Below are 25,151 nucleotides of genomic sequence, written 5' to 3' on the forward strand. Positions count from 1 at the left end.
TCCCTGCTGAATTCAGCACCTGGTACTGTCTCCACTTACGAAAATGGAGGCATACCAGTGTTTCTTGGGCCGAAGGACGGATATCCTGACAATACTGTGGTTCTCAGAAAGTCTCAGTCGTGGAGATTAAAGGAGCCTGCTCGCGTTTTTCCTGCAAGCCCTACGTGATGTAGGGCATCACGTTTCTGGAGAGCTGGCATTAGCAGCACGTCTCACTGCAGCCCCCAGGGAAGGTGTCAGTCACCACATGTGGTTTATCGGGAGGGAAACCGAGGTGGCACTGGGGCTGCGGCGACCCTCCTCCTGGTGCCACCACCGTGGCAGCCGTGAGGAGACAAGAGCCACGGCTGAACCGAACCGGAGACTGGGGGATGGAAGGCGCATCACTCCTTGGCGCATCAGCGGGACGCCGACCGGGAGGTGCCCGAGAGCCGGGCGGGTCCTGACCCCGGCCCGGCCACGGCCGCCGCCTTCCCGCCGCGCCGCGCAGCCGAGCCCCGGGGGGACGGGCCCAGCGCCGCAGTGGCACCTCGGGCAGCCAATCCTGGCACGCCGTTCCTACCGCGTCAGCCAATCAGAACCGACAGCGAGAGATTGGGGGCGCCAAAGCCCCGGAGTGAATAAAACACCCGGGACCTGTGGGGCGGGGATGGGCGGGGCGAGGCTTTGACGGGCCGTTCCTCACACCAATCCGAAGGTCGAACTTCAGGGCGCTTGGCCAATGAGCCGCCGGAGTAGGCGTGGCTGGCGGAGGGGGCGGGAGCAGCGGCCAGGGGGCGGGGGCGGAGCGGCGGCGGCGGCGGCGCTGCTCGGTGGCGACGGGCGGCGGAGGAGGCGCCGGAGGGAGGCGGCTGCGGGCAGCAGGTGAGCACGGCCGGGCCGCGGTGCGGGGAAGGGCCTTCACCGCGGCGGCCGATAGCTGGAACCGCGGGCGGGCGCGACGCGGCCGTGCCAAACCCCGCGGGGCGCGGGTGGGTCCGGCGGCGGGAGGGGCTCCGGAGGCGGGGGAAGCCTGAGGGGCCGGAGGGGATGAGGGGGGGCAGGGGTACCCCGGGAAAGTGCGTGCGGAGGCCGGGGGCGTTGTGGGGGCGCCCTCCGGTCCCCGCCCCGGCGGGGGGCGGTGGGGTGGGGCGCGATCCCCGGGGTGCGGTGGAGCGGGGGCCCGGCGCAGGTGGAGCCTGCGGGGGGCGGCCGCGGAACGGAGGGCCCTGCGGGCAGTACCGAGCCGCCGGCCCGAGGGAGCGACCCCTGGGGCGGCGCCGCTTCATGGGGTTCTCCCGGGGCTGCCTCCTGTGCCTGCGGTCTCTCCTAGGCCTTGAATCCCGGCCAGGTTTCCGTCAAAGGGTCCCTCCGGCGCGGCCGCTCCCGGGCGCTTTGTATCGCTTGCCGCCCCTGCGTGGCCGTGGGAGCGAGTGGGGGGCTCCGGGAAGTAGGGGCTGCTCCGTCTCAGCTGGGGCTGGGGCGCTGTGAAGTTCGGTAGGCGTCGGAATGAGGCTTTTGGGCGATGGTGCTGACGACCCGGTCTGGCAGCGGGAGTTGTAGGGGAAAGGGCCCCCGTGAGCAGCGGGGCTCGTCTCTTTTCACCCGGTTCGTGGCTTGGCCGGTGCCTCAGTGCGTGTGCGGCAGCTCGCCAGGCTGCACAAAGGAACAGCCGGCAGGGTTCGGCCCGTCCTGCGGGCGCAAGAGGGATGGATGAGCAACAGCGTGCGGGGCGGGGGCTGCGGCGGGCCCGGGGAGCATCGCCCCGCTCCGTGCTCGGTCGGTCACGAAGGGTTAAAATGCAGCTCCCGTTCGGAATGCCCTGAACTCCCTTCATTGCGCTCATGGAGATGAGGAGTCTTCAAGAATGAAATGATGTATCCCTTACATTAGAGTTAATGTCTTGCAGCAGCTCTGATCTACAACTCGTTCGGTCCAGTAGATTTATATAACCTGCTCATTAATGGTTTATGAAATGATAAAGGAGCTTTTCTGTGTCCTGCTGTGTTTTCTGTGTTGTTGTCAATATTTCCTAATTCAGCTGTCTGGAGTAGGAGAAGCTTATAGCTGTCAACAATGTATGTTTGTACCATTTAGGGCATTTTGTTTTGCTCTCTCGTTTTGTATTTTTGATCATTCTGCATCTCGAGATAGGCTCCTGAATGAGGAGAGTGAGTAAAATGGAAGGCACAGTCATTCTCTTTGGCTACAGTAATACTCTAGGTATGACTTGTAACAAGAAATGTAAATATTTGAATGGATTTCTGACTCAGTTCTATTTGACTTATTGATCTGTGATTACTGCTAAAATGGTCTTTATGATTATGCAGAAGTTAATAGTTACCATAGAGAAAGAGATTGTTTTTCTGTTCATCAGTGAGTGTTTTCCATTTCTTCATCTCTTGGCAATTGTCTGTGGAAGTGCTGTTTTTTTCCCTTAGCGAAAGTCTTACAGAAGAAATAAGAATGTGAATGAAGTCCAAAACAATGAATTTCAGATGTGTTCATCCTTGCCTGTGATTCTAAGAGTCTTGGTAACCTGAGTTATCCTGCAGTAAAAGCTTTTTAATCTGTAATTGCATATAGTGTTGGTTTTAAACCTCAGTGAAAAATCAGATTTACAGGACTCTAAACATAACATGTAAAAGATTTTTTTTTTCCTAAAATATACATGTGAAGTGCAATTCAAATCAGCCATTTAAATCCTTACTAGCAGAAAATTTATTTTTCATCCTGGGAATTACTTTCCTGCATTCATTATTCAGCTTAATGTGTGGAAACTGAAGGCACATGTAAACTAGACAGAGTAGACAAGTTTGTTTATCTTCTCAACCTAGTGTTGTGAAACCTTCTGATTTTGTGTTAGTAGCTTGACAGCATTATGCTTTTGGGAAGAAAAAAACCCAAACCAACAAGACACATTGGGCTCTTAAAACTTGCCAGACTTCTAAGTCTTACATTTTGTAGTTTGATAGAGCAGCTTGGTGTCAGAATGATCTGTAAGTAATTTTCTTTCCTACCATAATGGATATGATGGAATAAAAACTTTCTGAAATGGTAGTGAAAGTCTTTGCAAAAGTGCTTCCTTCCCCAGGAATAGAAGCTATTGGGAAAAACATATTGTAGTAGATTTTTATTGTGTGTTTGTGAGAGCCTGTTACAGCACTGTGCAGGATTCTTGAATTATGCCTATAGCTGGTTTTATATCACTAGTAATATTGATGGAGCTGCATAACATTGGAAAAAATTTAATTGCTCTAATACTATAGAAATGAAATATTTTGTACTCTAGAAAATATGTTTTACAGAATCTATTAGGTAAGAGCTTGGCAGCCTAAGTTGGTCCAGTTGATGACTTCAGAGTTGTATCCTACTTTTTGCACTCATCTACTCGTCTGACACCCTGCTGACTTCGTTCTTTTCTTTAGGGGAGGGGTCAAAGTTTACTTATATTCTTATTTGTTCTGCCAGCTTATCAAGCAAGCTTGGTTTAAACTAATGAGAAAGCTTGTCCTTAGTCTTGTTTTTGGAATTTGCTTTGATCACTGAACATACATTAAAATTACAAATTTCTTGTTTAGTCTCAGTTGATCTCGCAATATTAATAAGTGAGATTGGAGCATATTGCCTTTCTTTTGCTGCAGAATACCCAGCATAAATTCAATCAAGCTAAGACTTAACATGTCTTTACAATCATATTATTGCATTACCACCAGAGCAGCTTTGATTTTTCTGCCAATGCTTTCACCAAAAGGATCTGTGTTCCCCCTGTTAGTCTTTCTTTGCTGATCCAGCTGAAGGTGGTTGTACAGAAAAATGTTAAGCTTCAGTTGGATCAACTGCCTGAACTGACTTCATGGCCATACAAATGTTATTGCTTGCATAGGAGGAGGAGGCTGTAACCACTCTTTGCTGAAGCAGCTCAATTTTAGTTTTGCCTAAGCTTGTCAATAGACTTGGCAGCTTAAACTGAAGCTCTGGTGGTCATGTCTCCTTCTTTACTGCATCTTCAGCTGCTGGCAAGGAAGCCTTTGTGACTGCAAGTTAAGTAAAGTCAGGGAGTTAATCAGGCTAGTAGTTAATTGCTTTTTTTTGGTTTTGTTGAATTTTGGCTGGATTATGTATCTGAACTGGCTAATCATCTAGGTCAGGGAGTGGAAATGGGACTTGCATTGAAATGGGGTTGGAGATGGGGCCATAGGAGCTCTGTTTGAAATGTCTGAGCTTTTCTGCAACATACATTTTCATCAGCATGGCCTGGGTTAACAAAGACCTATAGCAAACTGTATCAAGCTGGCTTGGTAGGTAAAAATCGCAACAAACTGGAGGGTGTTCTTCCATTTCTCTCAGCTGGCACGTTGATGTGGGTGGTAACAGTAATGGGCAGAGGATGCGGAACTAGGGATGTGCTCAGTGCAGTAACCTCAGACTGACACAGCTGAGGAAGTGTCTGGAAGAGGATTTGTTCTCATCCTAAGGGTGGGATCCATCAAATGCTCATTTTGAACTAATGTTGTTTATAATGCATAGTTAAAGCAGATGTTGCATCAGAAAGAAGAAAATTTTAATAATAAGCAAGATCAGGAAGAGTCTTCTGCTGTGCAGGATGTGGGTTTTGTTGTTGTTTTGGGTTTTTTTTCTTCTGTTTCTTTCTCTTTTTTTCTTGTTTGTTTATTTTCCTTCATTTTTATTGACCAATACTTGCAACTGGCAGACCTCAGTTTGGACGTATAAATGGCATCATGTCTTATGTAGCTGCAGTTAGACATTCATCCAGACTCCTTTGAAGCATGTGGTTAGGAGATAGCTCTGAAAATGTGAATTGCTTTGTTTGGCATTTGTCTTACACAGTAATTCTTTGTGGAGTCCTGGTGTTCTGTAGTAGTAATTACCAGATGTGATGGCTTAAAGATGTTTCTGTACTCTGACTTCTGTTTCTGCAGAGTTGTGACTGAAAGTGTGTCAGGACAAATTCATTTGCGTGTGAGAAATTGCTTGAAAGGAATATGTATGCCAAAATGTAAAGGTGCTCTTGAGGAAAATGTGCAGCCATTAATTTCAGAGTCTGGGGATCTGAAACAAGCTTTTGGCTTCTTTGAGTGCTGAATCTGTAGGATTTTTGAGATTTTGCTGATGAGTTTTGATACTGAAGACAGAACCAAAGTTGTTAACCTTCTAAGTGAAACTGTGGTTTCAAGTACAGTGTATCAAGACTTGGACCAAGCTGTTTGGAATCTTTTTCTGATTACCTTTACTTTTCTGGGAAACAACAAACTGGAACTTCCTGGTGAACTGGATTATAAGCAGTACTGTAGGTATACATAGAGAGTTTATTCTTCAGAACTGCTTTCTGTAGGTGTGTACTTGGTCACTGGCCTGGGCTTCTTCTCATCTAAGAGCTACAAGTGTTTCTGAACCAAGAAAAAACATGTACTTGGCCAGAACCACTCTTACTGTGTGATAGCTATTCTAAATTTGGATGTGACCACTCTTAATCAGTTTATTTTTCTGGGGCAAAAACTCCAAACATCAATGATCTCTCTTTCTTTCTACTTTAAATGTTGTTTAAACTTCATTAATGCAATTCAAGCCTCTGTAGAGGCTCCATTCTCAGCAGTGGACTGATTTTAGACTGTTAAAGAAGCTTATTTCTGTAATCCACCAGGACTAGAGATACCTCAGCATTTCCAAGGCTGTGCAGTTTGCTGATGGGCACCACTGAGCATGTGCTTTGTAGGTGCTGAGTGGCTCATAAATGCTTGGGTCTTTAGTTAGCTGATATCTTTATGTGTTGCATTAAGATTTTAAGTGAGGATAGTCTTCTTTAAAAGGCATTAATTAATCAACTTCTGTAGTAAAAATCTGTGGAGACATGTGAGGGAATTTGTTCCCCATATGGAGGAATGACACAAATAGAAACTTGATTCGCAATTAATATAGACTGGGTCTAGCTTTTGTTTAGTAACTAATGATAAAAGTGTTGGATTTATATTTTCCCACAGTATAAGGGAAAAGCAAGTGTGTTCCTGCCTTCCAAATGTGTTTAACAGCAAACTTCTAATTTTGTTCTTGGATTTTTTTTTTTTTTCTGGAACTCAGTAGCATTAGACCAGTTTACATGAAGCAAGGAGCTGAATGCCATAGTCCCATGAAACTTAATTGGTGGGGTTGTTTTTTTGTCCAGTATTTGTTTCTTACTCAAATTAATAATCTAAGTTCTGTGGGGAAAAAAAACAGCAGATAGTTTTTGTTACAAAAAGACAGTTGTTACTAATTTGATTTGTACAGGTGGCTGTAACTGCAGGACTATAGAGCCATATAGGTTGTGCCTTGAGGGTTGTGGCTGCCTCATGTCTCAGCAGTGGGTCAGATGAATTTTCCAATCTTTCCCTGTGCTTTACTACTATGTCTTTAGCATATACTTTTTTTTAAGGCTGGCAATTTTATTGTCAGAGTCTGCTTAACATGATATTTCTGCTGACTCTTTTTGATTTAAAAGAATGCGATGTGACACTGTTTCCAAAAAGCCTGTTAGGCTTAATCTGGTCTAAAAAGTCTGAGGAAGAATTTTCCCATCATTAGTGTGGCACTAGTCAAGGTTTAGTGCTTTGGGCTGTGGGTACCTGTGCAAGGTCTTCCTTGTAGTTCTGATCAGTGCAGAGTCTGCATTTATGTTGAGTCATTGCATTTCAGGTTGAAATGTGTATCACCTGTGCATCAAATTCCCTAACCCAGTCTGAAAATCTGAGTATTAGAATTGTCTAGTTTAAGGTCTTACATAAATCAGACTTTAGAGGATTCAGCGGCTGTGATGTTTGTTTTACTTTTTGTATTTGAGCACATACCTACTGACAGAGTGGCTTTTTGGGGTTTCTTACCTCTCCCCCCACCCCAGTTGAATTATCAGTAAGCTAGTTAATAGTTAGGATTATTTGTGTCCTCTCATATTAACAGACCTTGAACATTATCAGAATTTAATATTGATGTCCAATTTTGCTTGTGTCTATAACATTTGGTATTTCTGTGTAGGTTTCAGTGTCTATGTGAGAAGCATATTTTATGTGATGTACTCTTTAACTGGATTTGCACAGGGTAGCTTTGAAAGAGTATCATGACATTTGTATATATATTTATTTACCCATGAAGATTGCTTCTTTTTTTTTTAAATGACATGAATATGTCAGAGGCCATTTGCTAGTTTAAAGTGTCTCTCAACTGTGCTGTGCCTGGATTTTCCTGTGTCAAGTAAGCAGCCGATAAGTAAAAAGCCCCTCAGTAACTGGGTACTCCTGTGTGTTCTCTTAGCTTGGTAGCAGAACACCAGCCTCCTGCAAGGGAATGAAGGACTGCAATTCAGTTGGCCTGTATCTTTTTGGTAGGATAATTTCTGAAAGCGTCGGTAAAACAGTTGTGTTTTTAACAACCTTTTTGACTTTATGTATAAAATGTAACCTATGGCTTGTATTTGCTGTGTGCTGCTGGAAAGTAGAAGACAGTCACTGAATTCTTTGTCAAACTGCATGTGTTATGAATAGGTGTATCATGCTAGTATTCAATGTGGATTGTTTATCATTGTAAGATTTTCTTGGCCCAAACTCTAACGCCAAAATACATGAATATTACTTTGCTGTCGGGTGGGGTAGGGTACACCCCTTTAAAGAGGTATATGCGTAATACTACCTAAATATTTTCCTTGTTCTTAGAAGTACAGAATTTGTTTCTCAGCTGTGACTTTTATTGATGTATGTGACATAATACAGATTCATGTCCATTATCTCAAATTTCAGATATGGTCCCATACTTAAAATCTTATTTTTAGTTGTAATAAGTTATTCTCTGCACAGATAACTCTTGCTTTGAGCATTCTTTCTTTTGCCTGATACAGTTTGTTCTCAAAATAGTCAGTCATATCCACAGTGTTCAGCATCTTCTCCATGCACAGACCAGGAACGTAACTGTGACTAGAAAAGGCAAGGTGGTTTGTCTGCCTGCAGTGTTTGTTGACTTAAAGGCGAGGACCCAGTTCTGAAAATCATATGGTGTAAAGAATATTTATCATTCAAGCAGAGAAAAAAAATCGGCTCTATCATAGTTTAACTACTGTTAAATTTAACTACTGTTAAATTGTTATTCTAGGATTGTAGACATGGTTCTTCCTTTTTTCTGGGGCAGGCAGCGCTGAGGTAGGAATACAGATACACCAAAAACAGTGAGGTCCTGAACTGTGGAAATTCTTGTTTTGGAAGACTTAGGGAAGATAAAGGAGGAGATTATAACAATAATAATTTTTGAGCAAATCCAGGATTAAAACCTTGCTGATTCTGTCTTGATTTCCTTATTGCTCAATTTTCTGCTATAATTTCTTAATAATGTACTGCAGTGTTTTGCTATGAATGACTATCTTGGTTGTGGAAAAAAAAGTTCCACAAAATGGCTTGCCTTCTCCTGTTGGATATTTTCTCTCACTTGCAGGAATTTGGTTGATTTGTTATTGTATTGCTCTCTTTCATCTCCTGCATTTCAGGCAAAAGAAAAATTTCAAAAAATGAGTTATGTATTCAGAGGTAAGAAACCTTTTTGGAATGTGGCATGTCCTGGAATTTTCTGAGATGCTGGATCACGACTTACCTCCAGTCGTGCCTGATGACAGCTAAACTTCTTGCACTTCTGAATTGCAGTTCAACATCCCAGGACTGTTTGATTGTATATTCATTTCCTTAACTGAATAAATTATTTCCTTTTTCCAGGTTTGTTTTCAGCAGGATCAATCCCTGTTTTCACTTCTGCAACCACTAGCCCTGGAGCTTTGGGTGGGGGAGGACAAACAGAGGGGCTGTGCTGTTGCTAAAAGGAAGTGACATGGATCCGGTGCACGCAGCTACTGTGATGTAGTTCATTTTGGAAATGGTCCTGCCTGCCTGCCTCCTTCACCCTCCAAAGATCCCACCTCAGAGGTTATGCATTCAGGAGCTCTTCCCTAGAGTTTCTTCTAGATGCATAAGTGATTTCTGTGGCACAAGTAATGATGGCTCTGTCTGTTTTTAGTAAAAAAGCATCTGTAGGTCCAATTATGTGAGCAGTGAACTGTTACAGGACTCATATTTCAGAGATGGGAGCACATCTTGGATCCATCAGTGACAGGACATCTCCAGGTACTGTCACACTGTTTTGTTGTCTGCTTCTAGCAGATACCAACATCTTGTTTAAACCAGCTGGCTCCTACTCACTGCCTTGGCTCCTCACATAGTACGTCACAGTCTAGTGGCTTGAATTAGTTCTGTCCCCTCCTATAATGGCCCTAGAAGTTGAGGTTTCTGCAAGAAAAGGCTGTGCAGACATCTGAGCACAAGTAAAGAGGAGTAACTAAATGGATGTCTTTATTTTTCATTAGATCAAGTGAGAAATGGAACTGACTGGTGTGGGCAGAGTGTAGGCAAATGCTAAAATGATTAATGTGGTGATCGAGAAGACACAGTTTATCTTGCTAATGTTAATGTTACCTTAAGGAAAAAAAGAGTAGCCCCAAAATCTTCCTTCCTTCCTTCAGATTTTCTACAAAGAATGGGAAATATTTCTTTTACAGAGGACTTTTTTTTTGCTTCCCTTCACACATTGTCTCTGGCTCCAGTTACATTTAGAAATATACAAACATGCTTACTTCAGTCTTATGTGGCTTTTACACTGTAAATGACTGCTTATTGTTCAGCTCACTGTTTCAGTGTTTAGTCTAGGTAGATGCTGCACCAGCTTCTTTTCCTCTTTCAGACAGTCTTTCAGCTTTCTAATGTGTGTCTTTGCTGTGAGACACATCACACATATAAAAACGGATCAGTTGCAGCTGAAATAGCTGCTATCATGAAATAGCTAATGATGTGTTGACTCATCTATGAGAGATGGCACTGCATCCGGTCTAGTCCTGTACAGAGATACCAGATCAATCTGCTGTGAGTTGTCCCAGTTTCTTCAGTGGAAAGGGACTGGCATTTGCCAGTCTTGCATTATATCACCCTCAAGACATGAGGACTGCTGTTCTTTGGTAGGTGTAAAATATCTATAGCTGTCATATTTTGAAATTTATATTAGACTTAATTCCATCTTCCAGAACGTGATTTCATACACTTTGGGGCATAGATAATGCCCACAGTTCATGACCAAAAATAGTGGTTTTACATTTTACTTTCCTTGGTTTTCCCTGTGGTGCAGTATTTATTTATAAGGCATGTATGGCTGCCAGGGCTCTAAACAATTCTGGCTTTAGGTTGCAGGCCTAATTTTTGGGATAATCTCATTTCATAAAGTTGGAGATTGTACCAGTGTGAAATATACTGGGAATTGCTTCTCTCCACAGCTGTTTACATGGTACTGTGAGCAGCCTTCCTACTCAGGACTTAATAGCTCTTGAGATCTAAGCAATGAGTGTGTTGAATTCTGGTAACTCTCAGATCTTGCTTCTTTTAGGCACTTATTGTTATTGAAGACAGTGATTAGTTTAGGGATGTAGTAAGGATGGTCTTTGGGATTTTTTTAAAGTGGTTTTTTTTTGTTTTTTTTTTTTCCCAGAAGCACCACATTCAGTCTTTTAATCTTTTAAAAACAAACACATAGTTTGTTTGATGTATTAGGTGTCAGTAACGAGTATGTATTTAGCTTCAATATGCTGTTTAACAGGTAATGTTCCCCTAGTAATTCTGGTATGGAGTGTATGGAGACCAGTCATTTATTTGGAGGTGCTAAAGCAAGCTGCATTACTGTATTAAATGAGGTATGGCATAATTCTGTGTTTACTTTGGGGACTTCATTATCTGCTGTTTTAAATTTGGAACTGGGTTACAGAAGTTCCTGGGTTTTAATCTGATTCTTTCATACAATTTAGAAGGTGTTTTTATTTTTCTGAAGATAGGAAATTGTGTCCCCATGTCCTCCCCACAGGCCTTTAGTCCCAATAGCATTTGTAAAGAACTTAACCAAGAGAACTGTCACTAATACATATTATTTCTGACATTATATATATTATAATTTCCTATAGGAGTTGAGATAATTTAAGTTCACATGCATGGAAAATTTGTTACTGTGATTGCTGTTTAGATTGTAACATATTTCATTACTTTCAGTCTTGTCCAGAGCACAAAAATCCATTTAAGGTTTTTGTGACTCATCTGTTTGGGTATAGAAATATCACTTGGGGTTCATCTGAAGGGTGAACAGAGTAGTTTAATGTGCTTAAAATTCACCTTTGTTCTGTTGTAAGCCTAGATCACTATGTAGTGGTCTTAAAGGAAGGAGCAGAATGTTTCTTCTAACTGAGACTAATAGAACATCTGAATATCAGAAAGGGGAAGAAACAGGGTAGTAGCAGATTATGTGATTCTGTGAAATCAGTGAAGTAAGTCCAATGTGAAGGACTTGGTCAAAATAGAATTCTTGTAGTACACAGGAGATAAAGGATGTTGAAGAAAATTGCAAGTTCATTGGTAATTTTGCAAACTAAAATGGTTCATGGTGCAGCACGGGTTTGTTGAGAAGGAAGGTGGTTCATGGATCCTCTGTTGTTTTCTTTTTCTTTTATGTTTATTTTAATTTATTTTTTAATTATCCTAATTTCTTTCCATAGAAACTTCAAGGCAAAAGATGTAGGGTCTAGTAGTGAAAGGCAGATTTGTGAGATCTGGATTAATTTTAATTTTGTTCTGCAGATGTATTCAGTGATGGATTATTTGTGGTTAAGACTTAAGACAGAAGACTTAAGTTTTTCAGTATTAACATTTAGGTTCTTGCCATGCCAAAATCCAAGTGAATCATGTTTTAGTTCTCCTGTGTATGGTGGAATGTCAGAAATGGAAGAATCTCATTGAAATGAAAGGGTATTTACTGCTCAGTGTAGAAAGTAAGACACAGAGTCTAGACTCAAGTCCTTTTACTTTCTAGCTTTTAACCCTTGAGATTTATAGTTGTAAGCTTCTTTGGAAGTTTAAAACATTTCTGTGGTTAATGTGTTATTCCTTCTAACATATGTCTGATAGATGTGCCTCTAGACAGGGTTACAACATTCAGAGAAACGGATGAGGGTATGAGCTGTTAGCTCAAAAATGTATTTCCCAAGCAAGTCCTTGATCCAAGCAGTGACAGTACTGGGGGTGTCTAAGGGTGACCCAGGATATCTCATGAATTCTTAACCCAACTGCTGCTACTGGAAGAACTGTTCTCACTGTCCATTGTGTATGGACACTTCTGCTGTGCCTTTTGTATTTGACTTTCTCATAAACCATAATCATTTAATGAAACCAGCACAAGGTATTTTCTGCTGCTGTGATGAGCTGGATTGTGTCCAAGTGGTCTGGCAAATGCTAAGGAAGAACGGGAACTAGGGGGAGCACCGAGCGATTGGGTTGGTATAGCCACCTCCTGCAAACTGCTTTCAAATGTGAGTGAATCATAATTTAAGTTCTCCAGTGCAGGGAATAGAGAAAATAATTTACACATAGTTTAACCTAGTTCAGTCTCCATCTACAAGTCACATGCTGATGATTTTAGAGCAAAGGAAGTTGTTTGTGTATTTTGAGAGAGCAGGTTGCACAAGGTAGTAAACAGAAAAGGAGCCACTTTTGGAAAAGTACAGTCTTTCAACTTTTTTTTGAGGGAAAAGTGCTTCATGGCATCACTTTGAAGGTGTTTCTTATTAAAAAAAAAAAGAAATAAAAAATGCTGTGTACTAGAGAGTTGGGCCAAGGGCAAGCATAGCCTTCCTAGCCCTGTTGTGAGGGCCCCTTCTCAAGGAAGTGAGAATGGTGGAAGTAGTGGTGACTGACTTGGGGACTTTTTTCTCCCCTCTTTAATGTGTGGATGTAACACTCCTTGTGTGTGATTTTTTGCTTTAAATGATGGCTGCTTGGTCAAATGGCAGTAGGTTGACGTTATGTGGGTAAGGGTGAACTGCACAGCCATGATTAGAGGTAAAAGTGCTGGGCTTGCATAAGAACAGGTCCATTAGAGAATTTCACTAACACAGAACCTTGAGTAATGGCAAAGTTTAGGCTGTGAGAGGAAGGAGGTTATTACTTGTGGTCCCTTAATGTGTGTTTTCATCTCACCCCCTTGCTGACTGCTCTTTCTGCCTCTCAGGGGAAGGAAGAAGCAGCTTTTTTCTGTGTAGTCTACCTACAAAACCTTGTTTATTTCAGGAGCCACCTCTTACAGAGAGCTCTGAGCATTGATTTTTTGAGACTGATGCTCTAATGGAAATAAGCATTTATATGTTAGTTTCCAAAATGTCTTCATTTAATCAGCTCTTGCTTTCAGGAAGGCTGCGTGTTATTTCTTCCCTTGAAACCCTGTGACACTGGGGAGTGCAGGTGCAGCCCCTTGCCTCAACTGTTCAGTACAACCTGTAGAATTCCGTCTTTCACTTGGTAAAGATGTATAACCATCATTTCACTGTATCTACCATGTTACAGGTGGTAGCTGTGATATGGTCACTCCATTACCATATTCTGCGTAAGTGAAGCATCAAGTCAGTACCTTTGGACATTAACTTACTTTCTTTGCAAAAGGCTGTAGCAGTACCAGGTACCCACATCTGGTCTGGGAACATGGTAGCTGATTATCAGGCTGTTAGTCCCCAAAGTCTGCCAAGAATACAGAGTTTTTAGAAAAAAAAATAAAATTGTTAACTCTAAGTAGCCTAAATATAAATGGCCGTTCTAAAGGAAACCTGAAGTATAAATGAGTTCAAGTTGGAAAATTCTTCAGCATCAACCAGTTATTAAGGAGGTGAACACCTTGTATTTATGGAAGAGCTAAAGAATTTTAGCTGTGAACAAAATGCTGCATGATTATAGACTCAGGAAGCTTTATTTGGGTAGGAGGAAATATTTAATTTCAGTCTGCTCCAGCCAACCTTTCTGCAATACTCCATGATTTTAAATGCCAAATAATCTCTATTTTTAAAAGTTATTTTGAAGTAAACTTGCATGTTCCATATAAGATGGGAGAAGAAACTGAATATTAAGTACACTTTGATCTGCTTTCCTGGTAAAGATGCCTGCTGTGTTTATTCAGCTATACATTAGCACTTTATCTTTACCATTTCTATGGAATTTTCTGACTGTCGGTCTAAATTCTCCTGTTTCTCTAAAGAATTTTCTGTGTGCAGGTCTGACTTTAAAAAGGCAGTAAAATAGCAGGGTTTGAAACACATTGCCTCCAGTTTTAGTTCTGTGATGTGGACATCTGATCTAGAAAAATCTTACTGGGATTATGTGTGGTTTGATTTTGTTAAAATTAATTTTGCCCCAAACTTCCCAACATAACTGTTGTCAGTTCTGTTTTATTGTGGGTGAGAACTGTGTGTGCTGTTATAAAGCCTAGGTGCTTTTGCCATTTAGACACTGTAATCTATTCCTGCTCTTTGTTTTAAAAGCCTCTAAATTTGATAGTATTTGTAGTTCACTGATGGGATGTTAGTTGTGTGTAAATTGTAGCAGGAATGGTCAGTTGTGAGAAATGAGCGTGTACTTTCTCCTTACCCCCGTCATTCTGGTGTGTGACACTGAATTGACAACTTAGTTGCTGGGGCACAGCTGTGATTTGACTCTTTTTGCCAAATGGAGTTGTCAGGTCTCCTGTGTGTTAATGTTCTAAGATCCAATAAGCTCTGTGTGTGTGTGTGTGTGTGTGTGTGTGTGTTGGGTAACTCTTAATTTAAGGCCTAAAGAAATGAGAGGTTATTTTTATTAAAATGTCTTCGAAAATGGATGTTTTGTACTTAGAGAGAGCCTTTACCAGTTATTCTAGTAATTAATAAATCGCTATGTATGGGCAGGCATTCAGATTTTTAAAATCAGGGGCTTATGTACGCTAAGCAAAGCAGAATCAGGTATTTTGTCCTTGTTCTGCTGGGGCCTAAGATCAAAATTACTTCTGAATTTGGCAAGCAACTCTTGCATTGTTTTCTGAACATGTTATTTTTATTAATTTTTATTTTTTACTTCCTTGATGCCTTCATCTCTGTGAAATAGCTTGTACATGGGCACTGGTGTGCTGCTGACAGGTGTCAGAGTGGCCTGGGTGAAATGAAGTGTGAGACTGGTGCTTAGGTGTGGAGATAGTCCTACAGGTGCAGCTTAAGAAGAGAGCTGCAGAGAAGTCTGAGCCTGAGGAAACCTATAAATTATGGATGCCTTTGAGCATTATTTAATACAAAGGAGAAGTTAGGGTAATGAAGGTGATTGATAATCCAAGTTATTAGCTGACATCCTCCCTCCTGAAATGATTACTTATGTAACTCATTTGATTTTCTTAAATTATACAGTGAGAATGAATTGTCTTTGGTGAGTTGCCTTCAGCCTAGCTAGTTTTATGGTTTAATTCTGACTAGCGGTTGTTTCAGGTTCTGACTTTGTGACTGTTCTGGTGCAGCTTCTCTAAGAAGAAACTCTTTGCTATAAATATGAACAGGTTTGCTTCAAAGTGAAGAGTTGAACAGAAATTGAAGTGGGAAAAATGCTGAGTTCAAAGTGAGAATGCATATTAGTGGAAACACTGTGTGAAGCTTTTGAAGAGCAGCTTCAAAACTAGACTGGATGAAGTCCACCTTTTTTATAATTGATATTTAAAGGAGTTTTTTTCTATTTATTTTGTAAAAGTTATAATGAATAAAATTTGATCATGAGTAAAATTAATTTTCTTCTTGTCAAACCTGGTTTTCCATTATTCTTCAAGTGGGAAAGCTTAAAACTTGTAGAAAACTTGAAAGTACAGATCTTATCCTGGAAAGGCACATTTTCATACCAAGAAGATGAAACAACATTTCCTGCTTCTTTCTGTATGTGGCATCCTTGCTCAAGGCAGGCAGAGCTTAAGAGAAAGCTTTTACCTGGGTATGGTTTCCAGTTCTTGTGCCTTTAGATCAGCACCATTCTTCTAAATCCCACGAGTGTTTTCAGGAGGGCTTTGCTGCCTGTTGCTGCTGTAGGTCAAAGATCAGGTTTTGGTTTCAGAGCAATTGCTAAACCTACAGGGTGACTAAATTGTGCAAGTGAAGATCTTTCTTCAGAACTACTGGAGAGAAGTCAGTGGACAGTTATTTTCCATTGAGGTCACTTGATTTATTAGCACGGGGATAATGGTGTCTGCACCTAAGAATTACTCAGACCATGAGCAAGGTACAGGGTTGCTTTAAAACTCTTGCTGTTCAAGGTAGGTTCTGCTTTGTGGCTCTCAGGTCCCACGCTACGTTAACGAAAGCAATGATCCTGGGTGAGGCAGGTGTAGAACAAGTCTTTTCTTCCTCCCACGGTCTTATTTTAAGTTTGATTTTTTTTATTTTTTTTTTCCAGGGGTTAAAAAATATATTAGCTCCTGAAGACAAAAAGGGTGTGTTCAAAAGATACTTCAAGGAGAGAAAAGAAATAGAATAAAGTAATTAGAGATTTAAGTACATGGTGACGACTATCTATTAAATAAAGGTGACTTGCAAAGCTTCTGTGTTTTTTGTTGGTTTGTTTGGGGTTTTTTTTAATGGATGCTGGAGCCACAACATCTAGTATGATTCTTTTTAAAATAAATTCTGGATACAAAAATGAGGGAAGGATCTCACAGTTACGACAAGTCACAAGTCTGTAATCTCATTTTGCAATTAGTTCAGTCATGCCAGCTGAAGCTTTTCATGCTTACAAATTCAGTACTGTTCATGATTAATATAACAATTAGAATTTGTGTTATAACAGATAAACACACAGAAATCCTCTGTCATTTGCTTTACTGAGAACGAAGATATATCCACTGAAGCAGACAACATAATTCTTAAACACTGGCTGGGATGGAAAACAGCTGTGACTGAAAATGGGTAATGTTCTTCAACTAACAGGACTTAAAATATGAAGACTTGTCTGTAGGAATCCTTCCTCTAAAGGCAGTTTCATCCTGGTTGCTAAGAGATAATCTTAGGTCAGTTGGTACCAGTAGAGATGGAAAAATAGCCATTTCCAGTTTGTCCCCTGAGCCTCAACTCTACTGGCATGATAGCAGTGTGAGCCACAAGTGCCTTTTGACAGTTCCTGGAGGGTATTTGGTGTTTTTTAAATTCTGACTGTAGGTGGCTGAAAGCAAAGTGATGCTACCCAAAAATAGTATTAGAAGCACTAAGAATTAGTTAGCCTTTTAGCAACTGGTAATGTCAACTTCTAAAGAAAAGGGCTTTCTTTTTGGGTGAGTATGATGATTTTAGAGGTCATTGTCTTAGACCTGCTACCAAACAAACATGAAGTCTTCATCTTTAGATAAGCTTTGTATTAGTCTTCTGTATTATTCTTAGTACAGCTTTCAGTCACAAAGTGGAACTTAAAAATAATAGCTATATAGTGAAGAGAGTGTATATGTATGGAGACTGGGTAATGCGCTGATACTGAAGCAATTTGGTATTTGGTATCCTTACAGCTGGCACTTTTGGAAAAAGAAATTCTGTAGACAGTAAATTTATCAGTAGAATTTGAGTCTAAAGTATGCAGACTTGGAAAGGAGGTTTTCCTTTTGGAGTAACTGGTTGTCAAGGTGGTTTGTCCTTCATAGAAAAATAATATGTACAGGTAGCCAAGACATACTGGACAAGAAAGGTGGGAAAGTAGTTGTATTTATTCATGATCGCTTCTACTGTGCTCTCAAACTTGAAGACATTTTAGGTGTTGAGGATAGAAAAGGCTGAATTTCTCACATGGTTCCTTCACTTTGTTAAACTGGCTGTTCTTAAAAATGTATATGCAAATGAAGTACGACTAAGATAAGGTTTTTTAGTGACTGTTAACAATAAAAAGTACCAAGTTCTAGTTACATACAAGTGTTCTCTTACATCTGCATTAAAACAATCTTGTCTGCTTTCTTCTTTAGTTGTTTGAATGAAGGCAGACAACAATTACTTTGAAACTTTCAGTATAATGGATCGAGTGTTTGAAATATTTGCTTTAATAACTGGGGGAGAATGCTGCCAAAATCCAAAGGAAATTGTGAAATGCAGTTTAGTAATCAGTGCAATGTGTTTTAAATTTAGTCCCTGAAGTCTGCCTAGAAGAAAAACTATGATATTAGGGAAAGCTGTTGGTGTTAATAAAGTCACAAACTAGAAAAGCAAAGACAGACTTAATTTAGCATTTACCATTTGACTCCCAAAAGTTTATGTAGCTGTACTGAAACAATTGCTTTCATTGGCAGGATTGCAGTTTACCATCTCTCCATAGCTTGTGTTACAGTACCTTAATTATACTTGACCATGAAGTTCCAAGTGGAAGAGATTTTGTCAACACTGAAAAATAGTAAAAAGTCTTTTATAGAAAAATAAATGTATGCCCTATCAAGGATGTTGTTGGTGCAGATGGAGTAAAAGGCTGAACTTGCAGGCTGTGGGTTGTACTTTCTGAAAAGCTCAGCTACAGGTTACTGTTAGCTCAGTAACTAGTGCTATGTTCAAACATCAGAGACTGCCATACTTTGAAGCACTTCCCAAACTGGTTTCAGTGCTGGGGAGTTGGTGTGGGGCTGGTGCTGCACCTGGGCTGGCTATGAGGAAGAGGCAGGGTGTGAGGTAGCTCTGTAGCTCCTTGGCTTTGAGTTGTAGACTTGGGATGACTCCACTTGGGTGGGTCCCAGGCTTTGTTGCAGGGGACAATATGTAAGCTACAGCTCAGCTTGTCTTTATCTTGGGTGATGAGAGTTTGTCTCCTTGTATTGATTCAGTCTGCAAACAGTGGAGCTGTTCAAAACCCAGTCCCAAGTTTAGACTTGTCTACTTCTTGACAGTGTAGCTGCTGTAACTTTTTTCTCTGGAAGAAAACCAACCCAGACTTCGCATTTTGGTATCTGTTCCTCATCCTAAAAGAGTAATATTTCTTTATCAGCAAGACACAGCTTTCATTCCCATACCTCTATAAAGCTCAGAGGTGTGGAATATGTTTTAGCACATCTCTAAATTGATCTGCTCCAAGTGTACTCTGAGTAATAAAAAAGAATACATCCAACAAACAAAAAACCCAAACAAAAAAAAAGGCCAAAAATGCAAAACAGCAGCAAAGATAAGTGCTTAGACTTTTAGTGAAGAGTGTCTTAGCCTAGGGTTTGAATCACAGGCAGAGTTCTTTTTAAATTAGTGTAGGATCTGGAATACTATTCTGTTAAAATATTGTCGAACTGGGCCCCTTCTTTATAGTTTGTTACTCAGCTTAGAGTACGGATACTGAGCTGCCTACATGTTTGGCCTTTGCTTGTGCCAAGCACACCCCAAGTGTTGACCTTTATGAAATTCCTTTTCTGGACGATGGAGTTCCCTCTGTGTGATGTAAGGACTCTGATAACCTATTGAGTACATGGGCTTATGCTGACAGTCCAAATGTGCTTGGGTCGATGTCATTGATGAACTTGGCCCATAGCAGGACTGAAATTTTTGTCTAACTCTTTTATATTTTCTAAGTACTTCTTAAAAAGTATTCTCTTTAGATAATGTGTGTTAGCTTACATGAAAGTGTACCATGGTGAGCTCATTGAGCCTAGAGGCATTAGGGACTGGTATCTCTTTCTCTGAGTCTCTCCATGTGCTCACCACCCCAGCAGCTCCCTTTGTTTATGAGAGAGAAAGGTGTCAGCTGTAAAATGCAACCAGTCTTGTCTCTGGCATACAGATATCCACTCCATGTTTAACTTCCTGATGTTGACGTAAGGCTTACATTGAGTCTCTTCTCTTATTTTGCTTGTTTTTTTTCCTTTGGTGCACCATTTTAAACTAGACTAATGTAGGCTAATGGTAAATCTACTAGATTAAATTATTTTATAGTTAGAAATTAGATGTAGTACAATTTCACCTAAAGTAATAAGTCTGTGTTTTATTTGAACTATAGCTTACACTGTAAGTCACACTCCACATTTTTTTTTAAACTTTAAAAGTTGGATTCTCCTCATATACCACAGCAAATTATTCCAGTGTTTAAGAATAAGTTGGAAATGTTCATCTAATATCAAATGCCAGGTACTTGATATAGAAGGGAAAAACAAAAGATGAAAAGAAGTTTGAAGTCTTTGTCATTTGGATTATGACCTAGTTGTTGCTTTATTTTCTGTTGCAAAAGTCACTTAAGCAAAATGTACATGTGGGAGTGGGATGAGCTTCTCTTAAAATGTGGGCACTTGAAGTGTAAGTACCAGTTGGGAATGAAGATGGAGACCTGCCAATGGGTTTTCCCTGCCTGTGTGTTCCAAGGTCATTTATTCTCTTCCAGCATCAAATACTCACCTTGTCCTCACTTTCTTACTGGCATGACTAGAATCCACTATAGTCACTAGTTTAGCCTGTATTGTTTTTTGTGTATAGATGATCTTACATTTGACTTGTCATAATCCATATTGAAGTAAATTTACTGTTGGAAGGAATTTGTCACCATAACTAGTCCTTTAGTGCTACCTCTGAATTTATCAGTTTCTGGTACTGGAAGATTATGCTCTTGAATATTCTTCTTTGCAGACATAAGTACAATACAAGAAGTATTAAGTGTAACACTAATCTCTGCTGGACACAAATAGAAAAGAGAAGCACCTTCTTCTTTACCTTGTGGACTTCTATTTCCCTGTTAATCCAATTAATTTGTCACATAGGTAGATCAACATTTAACCCAATTGAAAGTAAGATTATGCAGCTAAATATGGCATTTGTATGCCTTTATTTAACTCGCTTGAAACCATGATACTAGAGCTTAGTTTATGATTATGGTGATTCTTGGGAAGCTCAGAAGGTCAGAATTTATGATAGAAATAGTGAGATTGCACTTCATTCTTTTTTTGTCAAATAATTGTATTATGGAGGTCTGGAGACATCAAAATAGAGAGAAAATAAAGATTTCATTACTTTATTATTATATGATCTGATTAATTCTCAAATTAGTAATGTAAGAAACCATGGGTTACAAATGAGTTTAGCAGTTCTTCCATTATTTGTCGAATAGCTAGTGTGGACGTTGCAAGAGCTTCCAAGATGTGAAGCAAACATTAGAATGTGTGGAGTGTTCCTTCTAAAAGTATTTTGTTTTCTAAACTTAAAAGTTCTTACAGTGTAAAAAGCAGGATATGAAATCAAATATTTCTGCAGTGTGGTTATGGCTGAATTGCACAAGTCAAACCCTGTCCCTTCCTCTTTACCAGGTAAGAACTTGTTTATATGCACTCCAAATAGTGCATAGAATATGTTTCAAATCAGTCTGTTCTAAGTTGTTTAGATGAACTTCTCTCAAAGTATCTCTCAGGAAGATGGAGTTTAGTATTGTATTATGTTCATTTTTCTGAAGAAGCTGAAAAAGCTACTGTACTTTACTACATTTTTTTGGTGCAAAATTATGTCAAAACTTTCAGAAATAAAGCCAGAAGGAGCGATCCAGAGTCTTTTAAATAGTATTCTGTTCCATACACGTGAAAGCAGTTTCTGAAAAATTGTCATTGGAAACCTCAGATGGCAACCTTCAATTTAAAGGAATGGCAAAATGAGTCATTCTTAAAACATTAAAAAAAAAATCTATAGTGTATTTCTTGTCCAGTAATAGGAAAAAGATTGACTCTGGATATGAAATGCTGAACTTTATTGCATTTGCATTAGGCAGAATTATTAACATTGTATTGTAGAGGTTGTGGCACATTTTTGGCAAGCTGATACATTCCTCCCTTTCTCTGTTGCTTCCTCCCACTCAAGAGCTTTTGTCTTTTCTATCTGCTTTTTGAAGAAAGAAATGTGGTATGCATAAAGATCTCTGAAACTGTAATTCAGGTTTGGATTTGATATAAAGCTGAATGTTACCATAAATTCAGGTTACAGAAATACACAAAGCTAAAAACCTTTGTTTTCTTATTTAAATAAAGCCAAATGCAGTTAAAGTGTAGAATCAGGCAGTAGGGAATTTACAGCCTGACTTTTGTAGGTAATACCTGGCAGAGCTGAGAAATGACTATTGTGTAAGGTAATCGTGCCTTCTCCATGCGTGTTTGTGTATCATCTTTTCTCCTTTGAGAGGAGGCTGTTATGAAAGATGACAGTGAGTTAAATATAAGAAAAACCCAACACTTGTCATCTCAAGAAGTGTACCATAGTACGATGCCAACTAGTGTCATGTTCTATTTTTAGGAAGTATGAACTTGGTCTGTGGTTTTACTGAGAAATCTTGGTCTCTAATGGATTTATTTGGGGAAGAGCAGTGCACACCGTAATTATTGTTAGAATGGTAAGAACTTTTCGTCATGAAACCCATTGAGTGTCCCATGAGCTGTACCTGAAAATAGCTACTTGCCATGAGTTGATACCTTGGAGGATTGTTTTAAGCCTGTTGTATGCAAAACCCCATTAGCAGAGTTCAGAGGTGGCTCCATTCACTGCACACACACAAGATCTTTTATGAACAGCCTTGGAATTCTACATGTGTGGTTGTTTCTGAAGCAAACAGATAGTAACTCTTCCCCTCTGCCTCTGTTTATATATAGACATAGATGAATTAAAAAGCTTGATTCATCTGCAGGCAGCTTTTTTTTAATTTAATTTTTTTGAAATAAAGTCTATAAAATGTAGCACTCATCTTTAAATGGATAATGAAGTAGTTTAGGACTAATATTTACATAAGTATTTTTTATAAAACTAGTCATACTTTAAAGATATTTCACTGTGATGTTTCACATGTGAGGCTGAAGAACTGAGTTGAGAAGAGAGGAGGCAGGGGAGAGGGGGCTGAAACTGACTCTTCATAGCCAAGAATATCTAAAAATCGAGCATAAATACTAATAGTAGTTTTCCTTTTTAGGTCTTCTTCAGGTTTTATGCAATAATATATTAGGCTTGCATGGAAAGGTTTTGCTAGCAAGAAGGGCTCAGGTGTGGCTTGTGAGAAGCTCCCCTCATGTTTGACATAGCCAGTGCCAGATGGCTCCAAGGTTGGAGGTGCTGCTGGCCAAGGCTGAGCCTGTGCAGTGGTGGGATAATAGTTTTAAGAAGGAGAAAAAATATTTCTGTGTGGGAACAATTGCAAACATACAGGAGTGAACATATGAGAGAAGTGGCTTTGCAGTCACCAAGGTCGGTGAAGGAGGGGCAGGAGAGGCCCCAGGTGCTGGAGCAGAGATTCCCCAGCAGCCCGTGGGTGAGCCAGGCTGTGGCCCTGTAGTCTGTGGGGGGTCCAAGGTGAAGCAGACACCCACCCACCTGGAACCCCTGGAGACCCCTGTGCTGAAGCAGGTGGGTGCCCTAAGGAGACTGTGACCCTATGGGCAGGCTGTGCTAGAGGATGCTTCTGGCAGGACCTGTGGACCATGGAAAGAGAAGCCCAGACTGAAGCATGTCTGCTGCCAGGACATGTGATCCCACAGGGATTCCTTGCTGAAGTAGTCTGTTCCTAAAAGACTGCACCCTGTGGATGGGACCCATGAATTGGGTCATGATGTGGTCATGAAATGGAACATTATGAAGTGGGTTCATGAATTCCAACCCATGGGAAGGAGTCATGTTGGAGAAGTTCATGGAGGATAATGTCCTATGGGAAATACCCCATGCTGAAGGAGGAAGAAAGTTGTTTCTCATTGTCCTACTCTGATTTGATGGGTTATAAATTAAATTATAAATAAACTTGACTTGCAAATCAAGATTGTTTTGCCCATGACAGTAATTGGTGATTGATGACCCTGTCCTTAAATTGACTCAAGAGCCTTCCATTGCATTTTCTTTGCCCTGTCCAGTTGAGAAGTGGGAGTGATGGGAATGTCTTTGGTGGACACCTGGTGTCCAGCCAAGGTCAGCCCACCACAAAATTATTCTATTATATTAAATATAATATATTTCTATAATTAACTACTATTATATTAAATTAATAATCTTATATTACATTTCTGAAAAAAAAAACCAGAGCAGCTAACAATTTTGTGGTGGAAGGCATCTGGTTGTTTCCAGACAAAGCTTTTCAAGTGATAACAAATACTTTAAAAAGTGATGGAGAAGTATCTAAATAAATATCTTGTCTAGGAGATTGTCATGGAAGTTCAGAGATGTTTAAGAAGGTGGGGTTTTGTTTTGTTTGACTGGTGCAGTGTTGCATCTTGACAATAATTTTATTTTGACAATAAAAGTTGTTCGCAAAAGTGTTGTTGGGGTCAAAAGTTTTCAGATATTCAGCTATCACACAAACCTTTCATCTGTGTTAGGTACTAATCCTCAGTGATATGTTGGTGTTATGGCTCTTTCAGCTCATGTCTCAGGATATGCTGCCTGTCCACTGTTGCCATGTTCTGCCCTTTGCATATTCATAATGAAACTGTAGGATCACTTGGGACTGTCACAGAGTTTTCCTCAAGAATAGACTACAGAGCATGTTCATTTTAGTAAAGTTGAATTAAGGAAACATTAGTTGTGTGAGTAATACTGTTCTTTTGTCCATGTGGGCAAACCAGTTTTTCTCGTTCAGTGGTAACCAGCATAATGTAAAATTTGTGTATTTGGGTCATAGTTTCTTAGTTTCATTTCTAAGCTAGTATTTTGGGAGGATTGTTTCAAGTTTTCCTATGCTGCTTATATTGATCTTGAAATTTCAAATTCTGAAACCAGCAATTTGGGAAACCACCTTTGGGAAAGCTAGCAGGAAATTCCATTATTTAGCACCTGAAGGCCTTTTAGTTTGGTTTTTCCTTTATGAAAGTTAAGTGCTGGTTGTTTTCTCAGCAGATGTGTACAGATGTCACAGTATGCTTAGGTGCAGTTTAATGCAGGCAAGTGACCTGGTGGGGACTTTAATTGTAATATTTAGTAGCATGGTCCTAGTCATACCAATATTTCTGAAAACTGAATGTCTGTAAGCAGATTCTTTGAGAAATTTGGCCTAGCAGTGCTCACTGTTAGTCTTCCCACTTGGTGCTCTGGAAGGGTTTATGAGCTTGTTCCTGGCTTTCATATTGAAGACTGACCTATGATAGATGTAGCCCTGAAGAGAAACTCCATTTTAAGGGTATGTTTCCTCTCCTTATATATAAGGAAATGTATACAATAGAATAAGAAAATAAGAACATTTTGTTCAATTTTGAGCATACTGGAATTAAAAAACAGTAGCAGGGAAAACAGTCCCCATACTAAAGGTACATGATTTTTATTTTTTTTTCCTTAATTCTTTTTTTCTCTCCCAGAC

At 40.2% G+C, this 25,151-nt stretch overlaps 1 protein-coding gene across 12 annotated transcripts in view; it reads left to right on the forward strand.

Moving 5' to 3' along the window:
* Positions 1–797: 797 nt before the first annotated feature.
* NUMB (NUMB endocytic adaptor protein) overlaps positions 798–25,151 on the forward strand; it is a 92,210-nt gene continuing 67,856 nt past the window's right edge. For 11 of the 12 annotated variants that reach the window (XM_015629880.1, XM_015629888.1, XM_015629895.1 and 8 more), the window contains exon 1: positions 798–864. The gene's annotated coding sequence lies outside the window, so the exon portion shown is untranslated. Of the gene's footprint in view, positions 865–952; positions 972–25,151 lie in introns of those variants that run through there. The other variant, XM_019006885.1, reaches the window with a different exon arrangement.

The sequence above is a fragment of the Parus major genome, chromosome 5, assembly GCF_001522545.3.
Source record: "Parus major isolate Abel chromosome 5, Parus_major1.1, whole genome shotgun sequence".
NCBI lineage: Eukaryota > Metazoa > Chordata > Aves > Passeriformes > Paridae > Parus > Parus major.